Raw genomic sequence first — 11,195 nt, 5'->3', positions numbered from 1 at the left:
TATATATATATATATAGTACTAAAGTGCAGAATATAGTCAATAGTTCTTGTAGTTGGCTTACTAACTGGCTGGCATGTGTGTGTGTACGTGTGTGTGTGTGCGTGTGTGTGTGTATGTGTAATTACCAAACCTCCCTGGAACCCAGAAGCTTCATCAGTATTTTCTAACTGTTCAGAACTTTTACCATTCAAGAATCCTATATTAATATAAGTATCTTATAATAATTTAAATAATTATTAATAAGTATTTTATACTGACATAATTTATACTGATAATTCTGAATGATATACTGATTTAGTCAAAGTTGTGAAAACAGTAATATTCAAACTAAATATTTAGTTGTCTTCTGTCCCTTCCCCCTCCCTTGCAAAAAGCAATTCCTTAGGTAGAATTTTCCACATTCTAAATTTGAAAGAATTTATTTTAACCTTGGTCTTTGGAGGCCTACTTGTCTGTACGAAGTATTAGTTTTAAAACTCAGCCATGCCAATTAATTTTAAAAAAAAAGGAGGAGGTAAAATTTTAAATATTGATAGCATATAGGAGAAAATTGTGACCAGGGTTCTCTTGCAAGGTCTAAAATAATAAAAACAGTTCTACAATGAACACCACCATTTAGTGACCAAATTGTACATTGTATCTAAATTTACAAGTGTATTTACTTATTCCATTGCATTTAGTACAAATCAACATTAGACATTAATCAACAAACCATTTAACAATACGCAATAACAGTATGCAAATCAATTGCAAGCAAAATAATCAGTAACAATATCCATTTCTAACGATTGTGAAAGACAAATACCAAAGCAAAGTATGCAAAATCACAAGATTTTCAAGTAAGTTCAATCATTGCCCTGCATCTCCAAGGGGTCTAGTGAAAGAGTGACTTGTCCCTCATCTGCCCCTGAAGGATCATGTTTTCTCTTCAGAGCTGTGGAGGGCAGAATGCCAGGGCAGAAATAGGAAGATCTGAGGCATAGCCTCTGGTTCTCTGCTAAGTAATTTTGTGACTGAAAACAAGCCCATTAACCTCTATGAGACTTCTGAATGGATAGAACTTTTTGCTTGACAGTACACAAATGATCAGAGAGGAAGTTTTTGTTATCCCACAGAGGGTATTTCCTCGTTTTTTGTGTGAGGACATTCCAACAGGAATCTGGCCCATCATTGGTGGTGTGTGTCTGTAAGGGCATGCCTCACCCGCCTCGCCCTCTCCACATTGCTATAAGTAGCCCACCACGTAGGAATTCCAAATAGCTAAAACTGACACCAGTCTCAAGCCTGTGAAGTCAGTGGGCAAAACAAAATACTGCGATCCACTACTGACCAGATGGCCATATTTTTTCCACTTGAGTACCCTGGTAACCTAACATGAAACGTCTCATCCCCAAAACTTGTACTGTCACACAGAGACTTAAACCTTTCAGAACACACAGCAAAGGCTGAGTTGATGGAAAGCACTTCATAGTCATACCTCTTATTTTATAAAGTCTGTTAGAGTTTAAAAAATAAAAAGGAGAAGAATCTAGCACACACACTACTGTAAGCCAGCATGAGAAAATGTTTGTCTTTGTCAAAAAAAAAAAAAAAATGTTGAGACAAGAAATAGGAACATCAAAGATCCCCTAAGCGGCAGTGTTAGAAATATCTGGATCCTAAAGAGGTTCGTGACGGCAGCTGGGTATGGACGAGGGGTAAATGGCTGGGAGTAGGGACCACCCTGCTGTCTGAGAGGGCAGTGTAGTGAAGACCACTCATGGTTGTTTGGGAGTTAGAAGTTATCACTGAGGTCCTAAGGAACATTCTTATTAACTGAAAGTCTCTGGAAAAACCACGTGACTGAAGTGAGCATGCCCAGTCTCATCCTATTTGCAGGGTGTCCAGGCTCACAGCAGCTGGCAGATTAAAGTAAGAATGTGCTGTGGGTCAGTCGTCACCAACAGTAGGGGTCCCCAGATCTCAAGTCCACCTTACTGGTTTTGCTGAGGTTCCAAAATCCAAAGAACAGAGTCCAAGGAAAGATAAGGGTTATCCCTCAGACAAGTAAAAAAATAAAGAAATGGACAAAAGGTTGAGAGAACGAGGACCCCCTATTTCTTCTCTGTTTTTTAAGTTATAACGGGTGGAATGTATGTGATATGTATCTTTTTTTCTTGTTTGATCATTTGAACCAAGACAGGCAATGGACAAATTCACACTATTTTGAATTTCCATTCTTACTATTGTGAAAAAAGAGTTCACAAATGTAAGTTTTAGAAAGTGTGTTTAACTGAGAAAACAAGAATGACTGCTAGAACAAAAGATTATGGTGTCAGAAGGCCTTTATACATCTTATGCTTACTCTCACCCTAAGACAAGGGCGTGCAAACAAAATGTAAGAAACGCCTGGGCAGTGTGTTAAAATGCAGATTCCTGAAACGGGCTCAGTAGGCCTCAGGGGGCATCTTAGGTGTCTGAGGCACTCAGATAAACTGCCCTCTTGTACTAGATCTTCACATCCTCATAAGAAACTTCTCTTGTCAAAGACAATAGCAAGACAACTAGCATGTAGTGGTGCTAAGATATCAAAGTGCGGGTGGCATGAATACAGCTATGGGCATGAATTGTTTTTATTTACTGTTAAATGATTAAGCACTACTGTACTGTACTTAAACAGTTCTTTTATTTTATGTGGATTGCCAAATGATAAGCATCACCCAACATTAGTGAAAAGCCAAAAACCCTTTCTCAAGATCTACTGGACTTTAAGGCATTAACAATACAGTTTAAGGTATAAAATGGCTTAGACAGACTCTTTGGGAAAGTCAGTTTTGAAAAAAGCAAGGCAGACAGTGCTTATTGTGAGAAGAATGTGTACACAGACATTCACTGAGTTTAAGAATACGCAATTAATCATCACTGACCCAAGGAGGCTCTAACCTAGTGATAATGTGAGGGAAACCACAGGCTTGGTTCTCCTGTGGGTGAGTTATTTTGTGGCCATAGGCTACACCGACTAGAATCTCACAGCTACGTAAGGGCCAGGTGAGAATGTGTGGAGGGTTGGATGTAAATCCTTCGCAAATGCAGGTAACGATGCCAACACAGGCCTCGTTCCATGTAAGTTCATCATTATGGTAAGGAGAGTAACTGTACTAATTAATAACATAAATAATCATAGAACTCTTCTATGACCACTTCATCCGCATCATCAGATGTTTAGAAAGAAGCTCCTTTGGTTGTAGTATTTTGTTCTGAGGTGATTTCAATAGGTAGAAAAACCACTAAAATATTATTAGCAATATCTCATAGTCCTAAAACAACAAAAAAAAGTAAATTTTGAAAGCAAAGAAAAAAACTGAATTGATCATTAATAACCAGCAGTGTGCTTGTAGAGTGTGTATATGGCTCTACTAGGTTTACAACTGATAATAAAATTTTTATAATAGAAGTGAAAAGATGAAGCAGAAAAGAGAAGGGAAGAAGGAATTAAGGAAATGGAAAAAAAAATATGTGAGTCTATTGGTTAGCCATTGAGCTACTGCTAAGGGAACAAAAGCAACACTACGATTGTAGAATATTTCTTACATAAGTACTGTTCAGTCTCTTTACTTTGACTCATACTCATTTCTGAATCTCTTCAGTGTTGATTTTTAATATAATATACAATCCATTTGCTATGGAGGCTCTGTGGTTACAGGTTTAGGGCTATAGGAAACTAGGAAATATGTATGTGTGCCCCATATTTGCACATAGGAAGATACCTTATCTTTGATTTCAGAGGAGATAAAGGGCAGGAAGACCTTTCCCCTCCCCTGCAAACCTCTCTCCAGTCTTTCCATTCTTCGCTTCATCAGGGAAACAGCACAGATTCTGTTCATAACGTTCTTATACCCTCCAAGACATTTCTAGAGGAACAATCACTGTCACAGCCCTTGTGGCATTAGCGGGCAGGAGGTAGCACACAGAGCGAGTCTGAGTGACAGTGCTGTAGCTATGGCACAAGGGACCTGCAGGACCCGTGTGCTGAGCAACTCTGCAGGAAAGGACTAAAAACCAGACCTGACCAACAGGTACCAAAAAGCACAATATCTGAAAAGAGGAAAATATGCAAATTTCCAAAGAGCATCATATCTAACTCATCTTCCCCTCCCAACATTCTCAAAGACAATTGAATTTCTTCTTTAAGTGAGAGACAGGCTTGCCCTTCGCTTGCACCCAGGTCTGATCTCTGTGTGCTCTGCATGTGGGAAGGACACTGGGACCTGTTGTATTTGCTCCCTAAGGCACCTCCTGCCCCACCTGGCAGGGAAAGTGTGGCGTCACGCATGCGCCTTTGGCTCATGGACTCGGAAAACTTTTGATGACACATTCATTTCATGGAGCAGCACATTGGTTCTGTGCTGTGGATTTAAGTGGCTAGAGTGGCCAGCTGCTCTGACAGAACACAGAATTCTAGGACAGAAAGCAGCCCTGAAGAATGGAAGGGCCTTGTAGGTCACATAGAAGGCGGAGGGAAGAGGCTCTCACGAAGGAGTTATTATTGATTTTAAAAATTGCTGCTGGGTGAGTGGAGCATGCCAAAGTTAAAGAAGGGCATGTTGAAGGTGAGTATGGGAGTGACGCAAAGACACACTTCAGCAGTTCACAATTTTGCCTACACTACACAGATGAGATCATTGATTCAACAGGAATTAAAAAGTCACATTTAATGGAAACCACTAATTCTACGTATTTATGCTAAGGTTCCTTAAATTTAAGGGTAAGATTATGCAATCAATAAGCAATTTACATAAAAAATAAAAATTTGGAACTTCATTCTGGGCAAATGGATGTATAATTACTTTTGTAAGCTGATAAAAATAGGGTATGAATACAAAAAAAAAAAACTTTCAAAAAAATATTACATGAAACACTAACACAAGTAATATAAATAAGCCAAAGAAAAATGTAAGATATCTTAAGATAACAGATGTCGATTCAATCAAGATAGTATCATAGGGACCAGAAAGTGTCGAAGTGGTTAAGGTGCTGGACTTCCATGTGGCCAACAGTGGTTCGAGTCCTGGACCAGTGGCTTGAAAGGCACGTGGGATGTACATGCTCACAATCCTGAAGAGACTAGAGAAGAGGGGACTGCTGTGTGGTCATCCCCCCTGAGGGGGGGCTGATTTCTTGCTTTCTGTCTCTGTCTCTGTGGGGAGTGCATGCAACCTATGGCAAAAATCTCTCAAAAAAGTAAAATAAAATAAGATACTATGGTAAATTGTATATATTTCAAGTATCAAATACTCTATCATGAAGTTAAAAACTGCTTTCAGGTGTAAAATTTGACAGAAAACATCTTCCACAATATCATTATTTAACTATGACATGGAGGTAGTTCTCGAAGGTGAAATAATACAATAGATAGCATTTATTGAGCATTTTCTGTATGCCAGGCACGAAGGGATTACAGAAGCATGATTTGTGCCCTTCTTTCAGCAGAATTAACATCAGATAGGTCTTGCCTTCTTCACCATTTTACAAAAAGGACATTTAGAAAACTAAGATTCGTTATTAAGTGTCAGAGCCTGGATTCTAATTCAGGATCTCTGACTTACCCTTCCCTGACTGCTGTACACGTTTTGTAAAGGACAGTCCTACTCTGTTCCTATATAACTATTGCTGAAACTGATCATTTAAAAAAGTGATCAGACATTTTACGAGGGATGCTCATCAAGCCCATCTCCTTCAAGGCTGCACATTCATATCAGAAATACCCTTGAAATCCCTTCCTATATCTGCCATTAGTGTCAATTTATAGAGCATATATCAGGTATCTAATGCTTCACAATCAATCTTTTCATCCTCTCTACTACATTCGGGTTGGATTTACTTTCAGCAACAATTCATCCTGAACGATAATGATTTCCCCAACAATTGTGTAGCAGATTCCTCAGACTTCTAAATAAATTTGAATAAAGGCCATATTACTGAAAGAAGTGAAGGGCCTCTTTGAAGTGTCTACCTTGAGAAAGATGACATGAGTTGAGACATGTATTTATGAAATATTTCCAGGAGAAAAAAATATATATATATATATTTTATTATTTCCTGCTCTCTTGATCCCTGTAAGAGAGCAAAGGTTCAGAGTATGAAGACGTGGTATGGCACTTTGGTTAAGGGCAGTGCTGGAAACAAAAAAACCTGATTTCATGTTCTTTGTGTGTAAGCTATGTGACCCTAGACAGTTCATTTCAGCTTTCTAAGTTTTACTTTTGGTGTTGTTTAGGTTTTTGTCATAGGACCCATGCACTCACCAGAGAGTAATGGAGAGAGGGAAAGTGAGAAATCACCCCACAGGGGGCATGGTCACACTGCCACAGTCCCCTCTTCCATTCTCCTCCTGGGATTTTTTAAATGAACTCACATTCACCTGGTGTAATTTTCAAGCCACCTGCCAGGACTTGAACCATGTTTGCCCATGCAGTATTCCAGCACCCTAACCACCACATACCTGCTTGCCTCCTAAGTTTTAGCTTTAAGACCTATAAAATGGGAATAATAGGAGTATCTGTTATTCAAATAAAAGAAAATAAAGTTTATAATGATATTAATACAGTCTGACAAATACTAAATGGCCATTAAACGTTAGGTACTCTATTTAGTTGGATCCATAATGGAATAAGATAGTGTCATTTTTGCACATATACTCCAAATATCATTATATTATGGATATTATTGACTGGACAGGATTTAAGTACAAATTCATTTTAAAAAGAAATAACAGTAGTGCATAGAAAGTCAGGTCTTTCAAATTTGGGTTTTGACTCAACAAATAGGGTAGTGAAACAAAATTATTTTAATCACTGACTTAAATTCAAAAGTCTCAATGCATTTTACTTTTAATTCTCACTATATTCCAAAATAATTTGGAAAGACTTCAACCCAAATGATGAAAATTAGTTTTCTCTTTTCTTAGCAAATTAGGATGTATATATAAAGACCAATCCCATAGCCTAGTGATGAAGAGAGTCGATCCCATTTGGCCAACTGCAATTGAAGTCCCAGTCTCAACAGCTTAAAAACATGCTGAGTGTGTATGAATGTGTGCCCCACATCCTGACAGGATGGAGAAATGGAGAAGGGATTTCAGCGTGACCATACCCCATTAGAGGTACTTTCTACCTCTCCCTCTGTCTCTCTCTCTCTTTGGCTAGTGCACATGAACTCTGGCAATTAAAAAGGGGAGTGGACCAGCATGTGGTGTGGAGGTTAAAACACTGGATCCTACATGGACGACTCCGGTGTTTGTGTCCAGATCCAGTCTCTTGAGAATCACACCAGGCATATACATGTGCATGCCCAAAATCCCAAGAGGAGAATGTAGAAGAAAGAATTATGGCCTGGCCATCCCCCTGGGGAGAGAGCTCTCACTTTCCCTCTCTCTTTCTGTGTGTCTCTCTCTCTCTCTCTCTCTCTCTCTCTCTCTCTCTCTCTCGTGCAAGCCAGTGCATGTACCCTATAGCAAAAACTTAAAAAATAAAAAAATATAAACATGGATATAATTATGTATCTCCTAATTTTTAGACTTAAACATGTTACGTGTCAGAAGCATTTGGAAAATTATCTATAAAGACAGAAGAAACAAAGCACATTTTTCTCTGGGTAAATTTAATCTCTTGTTTCTAGACCCCTTTGTCTTAACTAGGTCTTCTTAATAAAGAGTATTAGCATGAATTTCAGATATGCATTTTTATTAATGCTCTGAGGGTTTTTTCCCCCCCCCTGTAATATATATACCAATCATGAAATCAATCGGAATCATAAACATCCCAAAGGGGACACTATTTAAAAATGCCCAACAACCAAGGCTTCTGTTGTTCAACAAGTAGTACAGTCCCCTAGACACAGCTGTGATGTTGCTTACACAGCCTACAGAACACTTCTAGGGCCCTCTTAAACAGAAGGCTCCATTGGGTCTTCCATGGGCTCCCCCTCCCCAGCAGGCCCAGCCCGGCACAGTTGCCATAGATGGCCATCAGACATTGGAATGACATCAGGAGACACTCTGAGCGGGCTCTGCCCTAAAGAATTTAAGCTAGCAGAAGACTGAAGATATCAATGTCTTCTTGGCCGACAACAGCATTCCAAAGGTCACCCAGGGTGAAAAGAGGATGGCTTGGGGTTTCTAGTGTCAAGCAGCTAAGTATAGGAATTATTCCTCACAAAAAAAAAAAAAAAAAAAGAGGAGGGGGGAAAGAGACAAAGGAAGCCTGAAAGTATCTGAGAAGCGCCAGGCCTCTGAAAGGCAACTAAGGCAACCTATACCCCATCAGGTTGTAAAATGGTATTCCTGGAGATTGCTACCTCTTCAACGGAAAGCGCAAGAACAGTTCTCACCCTGAACCAGTTCTCACCCCTCTGGTGACCTAATTCTTTCTGTTGTGATAGACCAGAAATAAGTGAATATAGAACCCAATGGTACTGAGGTGGAAATTCTTTGCACGAGATTGAGAATGATTACTTTTACTGCGGTTGATCCCATCTCCAGGCCGGCGCTTCCAGCACTTTGTGTTGAACAGCTCATTCAGTCCTCACAGCAGTTTGCAGGGCTGCACATCATGTTCCCTAGTTTACAGATTTACATTTTTCAGAGGAATGGGAGGCACCGGGAAGTTCAGTGACATGGGCATAATTGTGAAGTTACCACATGACACAGCCGACTGGTTCCTGGCCACACAGCCTCTTACAAGTCAGCCTGGCCTTGCCGGCACTCAGTCTTACAGAGGCTGTGGCCCTCTACCAGTCTGCTGGCACTTCAAGAATGGAAATATTCTCTTCTGGGGTACTGGAATTCAGGGAGAATGGAAGGACATTTTCTACCATGAACCATACACAAATGGCAAATTAATAAGAGACAGAAAGACAATAACTTAAATATGGATTAGTTAGGAGAAATCCAAGTTTCTTTTGTATTTAGGGCACGTGTGCTCACCAGAGAGAGAGACAGAGAGAAGGAAAGTAAGAAATCATCCCCACAGAGTACGGCCAAGTCACAATCTCTTCTCCATTCTGTTCTCCTTGCCTCTTGGGATTTTGGACACACATGCACGTGCCTGACATGATGTGACAACAGGACTTGGACTGCATTCTGTCCTGTAGGAGTCCAGTGCCTTACCCACCATGCCACCTGCTGGCCCCAAATCCAAGGTTTTTAAATATTTTTTATTGTTATTATTTTTAAATCATTTAGCATTCATGAATACCCTTATCTGAACACTTAGTGGTCCTTAAGTACTGATTAAGTTAAAAGCTAATTACCAACATTTCACGCCCAATGCATAATAAAAAATAGAGAACAAACATGGAAAAAAAAAAACCTGTTGAAGCTAGAAAACCTGGGCTTTGTCTAAATTTTTATGATTTACTCTGTCGCTTTACATGTCTCAGTGTAAACTATAATTAATTTTTGTTCATGTTAGTAACATGTCTGGTGTAATTCCAACCTAGTAATACCATAATTGATGTATCTGATGATATCTTTATCAAATTTGAGGAGGATTATGCTTTGCTAACAATTCTCACCTTATGTAATACCTCTTTCTTCCCTGACTTTAAGCATGCTATCTAGCTCTTACTTTAGAATAATAATTCCATTTCCTTGGATATTTTTTTTTAAGTAGAAGATGGTGCCATGTTATCCCAATTAGTATCTTAGAAAAGACATTAAATGAATCAATGACATTACCAATAATGTATTTTTTTTTATTTGGGGGACAGTATCATTCCTCACGCAACTTACTTTACTTACTTTTATTATTTTTTTTTTCCTGGAGGAATGCTTAGCAGTATTATGTCTTATAAAAGGGTACTCCTCCCCCACATCTTCTGTCAGGTTACATTTCTACAGAGTTAATTTGCCTATCTAATGCTGAATAAGGTGCCCTGATCTGGCACAAAGTGTATTGGACCTGTCAGGGGACTGATCTTTCCAAATTTATGGCCTGACTTTGACTTTGGAGCATCATGTAACTTTTTTAGTCCCTGTGAAAGAAAAAAATAAATAAATAAGCTACTCATCTGAGGTGTTCCCCCAAGATCTCGTTCACCAGGAAGCTACTGAAATTCTGACTTTAAAACTTTTTACACTATTGCAAATGACAGAAATACAGGGACTGCCCTAAGATGTGGATGGTACGAATCAGAAAGCAATTTCTTTCTTTTTCTGCCAACATTTGCTCTCAACTCTAAAGCAGCACCCTCCAGTAGAACTTGATGCAGTGACACAAACATTCAACATGCTGTCCAATAAGGCCCACTAGCCACGTAGGACTAGGAGCCCTTCAGATGTGGCCCATGTCACTGAGAAACTGAATTCTTAAGTTTTATTTACTTTTAATTACCTTAAATTACCACATGTGGCAAGCGGCTACCATGCTGGTAGCAGCTTACAGTGTCTAGAACATGACAGCATAAACACTTTGAACCTTTGATGTTTTCAGCTCAGTTCCCTGCAATGCCTTTAGACCATCCATCATCCCACGATGCCTGGGGCCTTTTGTACGCTCCCCACACAGACCGAGGGACAGTACAGGATCTGCATTTCATAATGACATTTTGGCAAGAGAGCCCAGCACTGTTCCCTCGTGCTCACAAATAAAAAGGGTGCAAGAGAAAAGGAAGTTTTTGTCTCGATTTTTTTCGTGTTTTCTCCCAATAATCCCACTTCCAGTCCTTGGCCTTTCCCAAGGGCAGACAGGTACTGTCCACTGACACTGCTTCACTACTTGAGCTAGCGGGTGACTTTTAGTTTTTTTTTAATACAAATAATTTACTCAATCTTGAGAGCTTGTGCTATAGAATCCACTTCTAGGTCCCCCTTCTTCTCTATTAATCTGGCAGGTAAAAAAAAAAAATCCAGGCTGGCTGGGATCGGATGAGGACCGTGCTCTTGGGCTAGCCATTCTTGCTCAGCCAGGCTTGCAAAATGCTAGACCTCTGGCAGCCTGCGCCGGCAGCCGCGCGCCGCGCCAGCGCTTTGTACCCTTCACGTGGGTGGGTTCCTTTTACTCGACCCTTCGTGTGTATGCGGCTTGCTTGGAGCTCATTCCCAGCTCCTGGGATCGTCTTTTCGCCAACCTAAGGGAAATACTCCTGGGATCCCAATCAGACCAGTGGAGAGCTCCCCTAACACCGACACCGCCCATTTCCGAGCTTCTGCACCGCC

The 11,195-nt window shown here is 40.0% G+C and overlaps 1 long non-coding RNA gene across 1 annotated transcript in view; it reads right to left on the bottom strand.

The window, feature by feature from the left end:
• Positions 1 to 11,195, bottom strand: part of LOC102501128 (uncharacterized) — a 64,079-nt gene that overhangs the window by 52,177 nt on the left and 707 nt on the right. The window lies entirely within an intron of this gene.

Source organism: Tupaia chinensis, unplaced genomic scaffold (genome assembly GCF_000334495.1).
Source record: "Tupaia chinensis unplaced genomic scaffold, TupChi_1.0 Scaffold145147_1, whole genome shotgun sequence".
Taxonomy (NCBI): Eukaryota; Metazoa; Chordata; class Mammalia; order Scandentia; family Tupaiidae; genus Tupaia; species Tupaia belangeri.
This window is presented reverse-complemented; position numbering and strand designations above follow the sequence as displayed.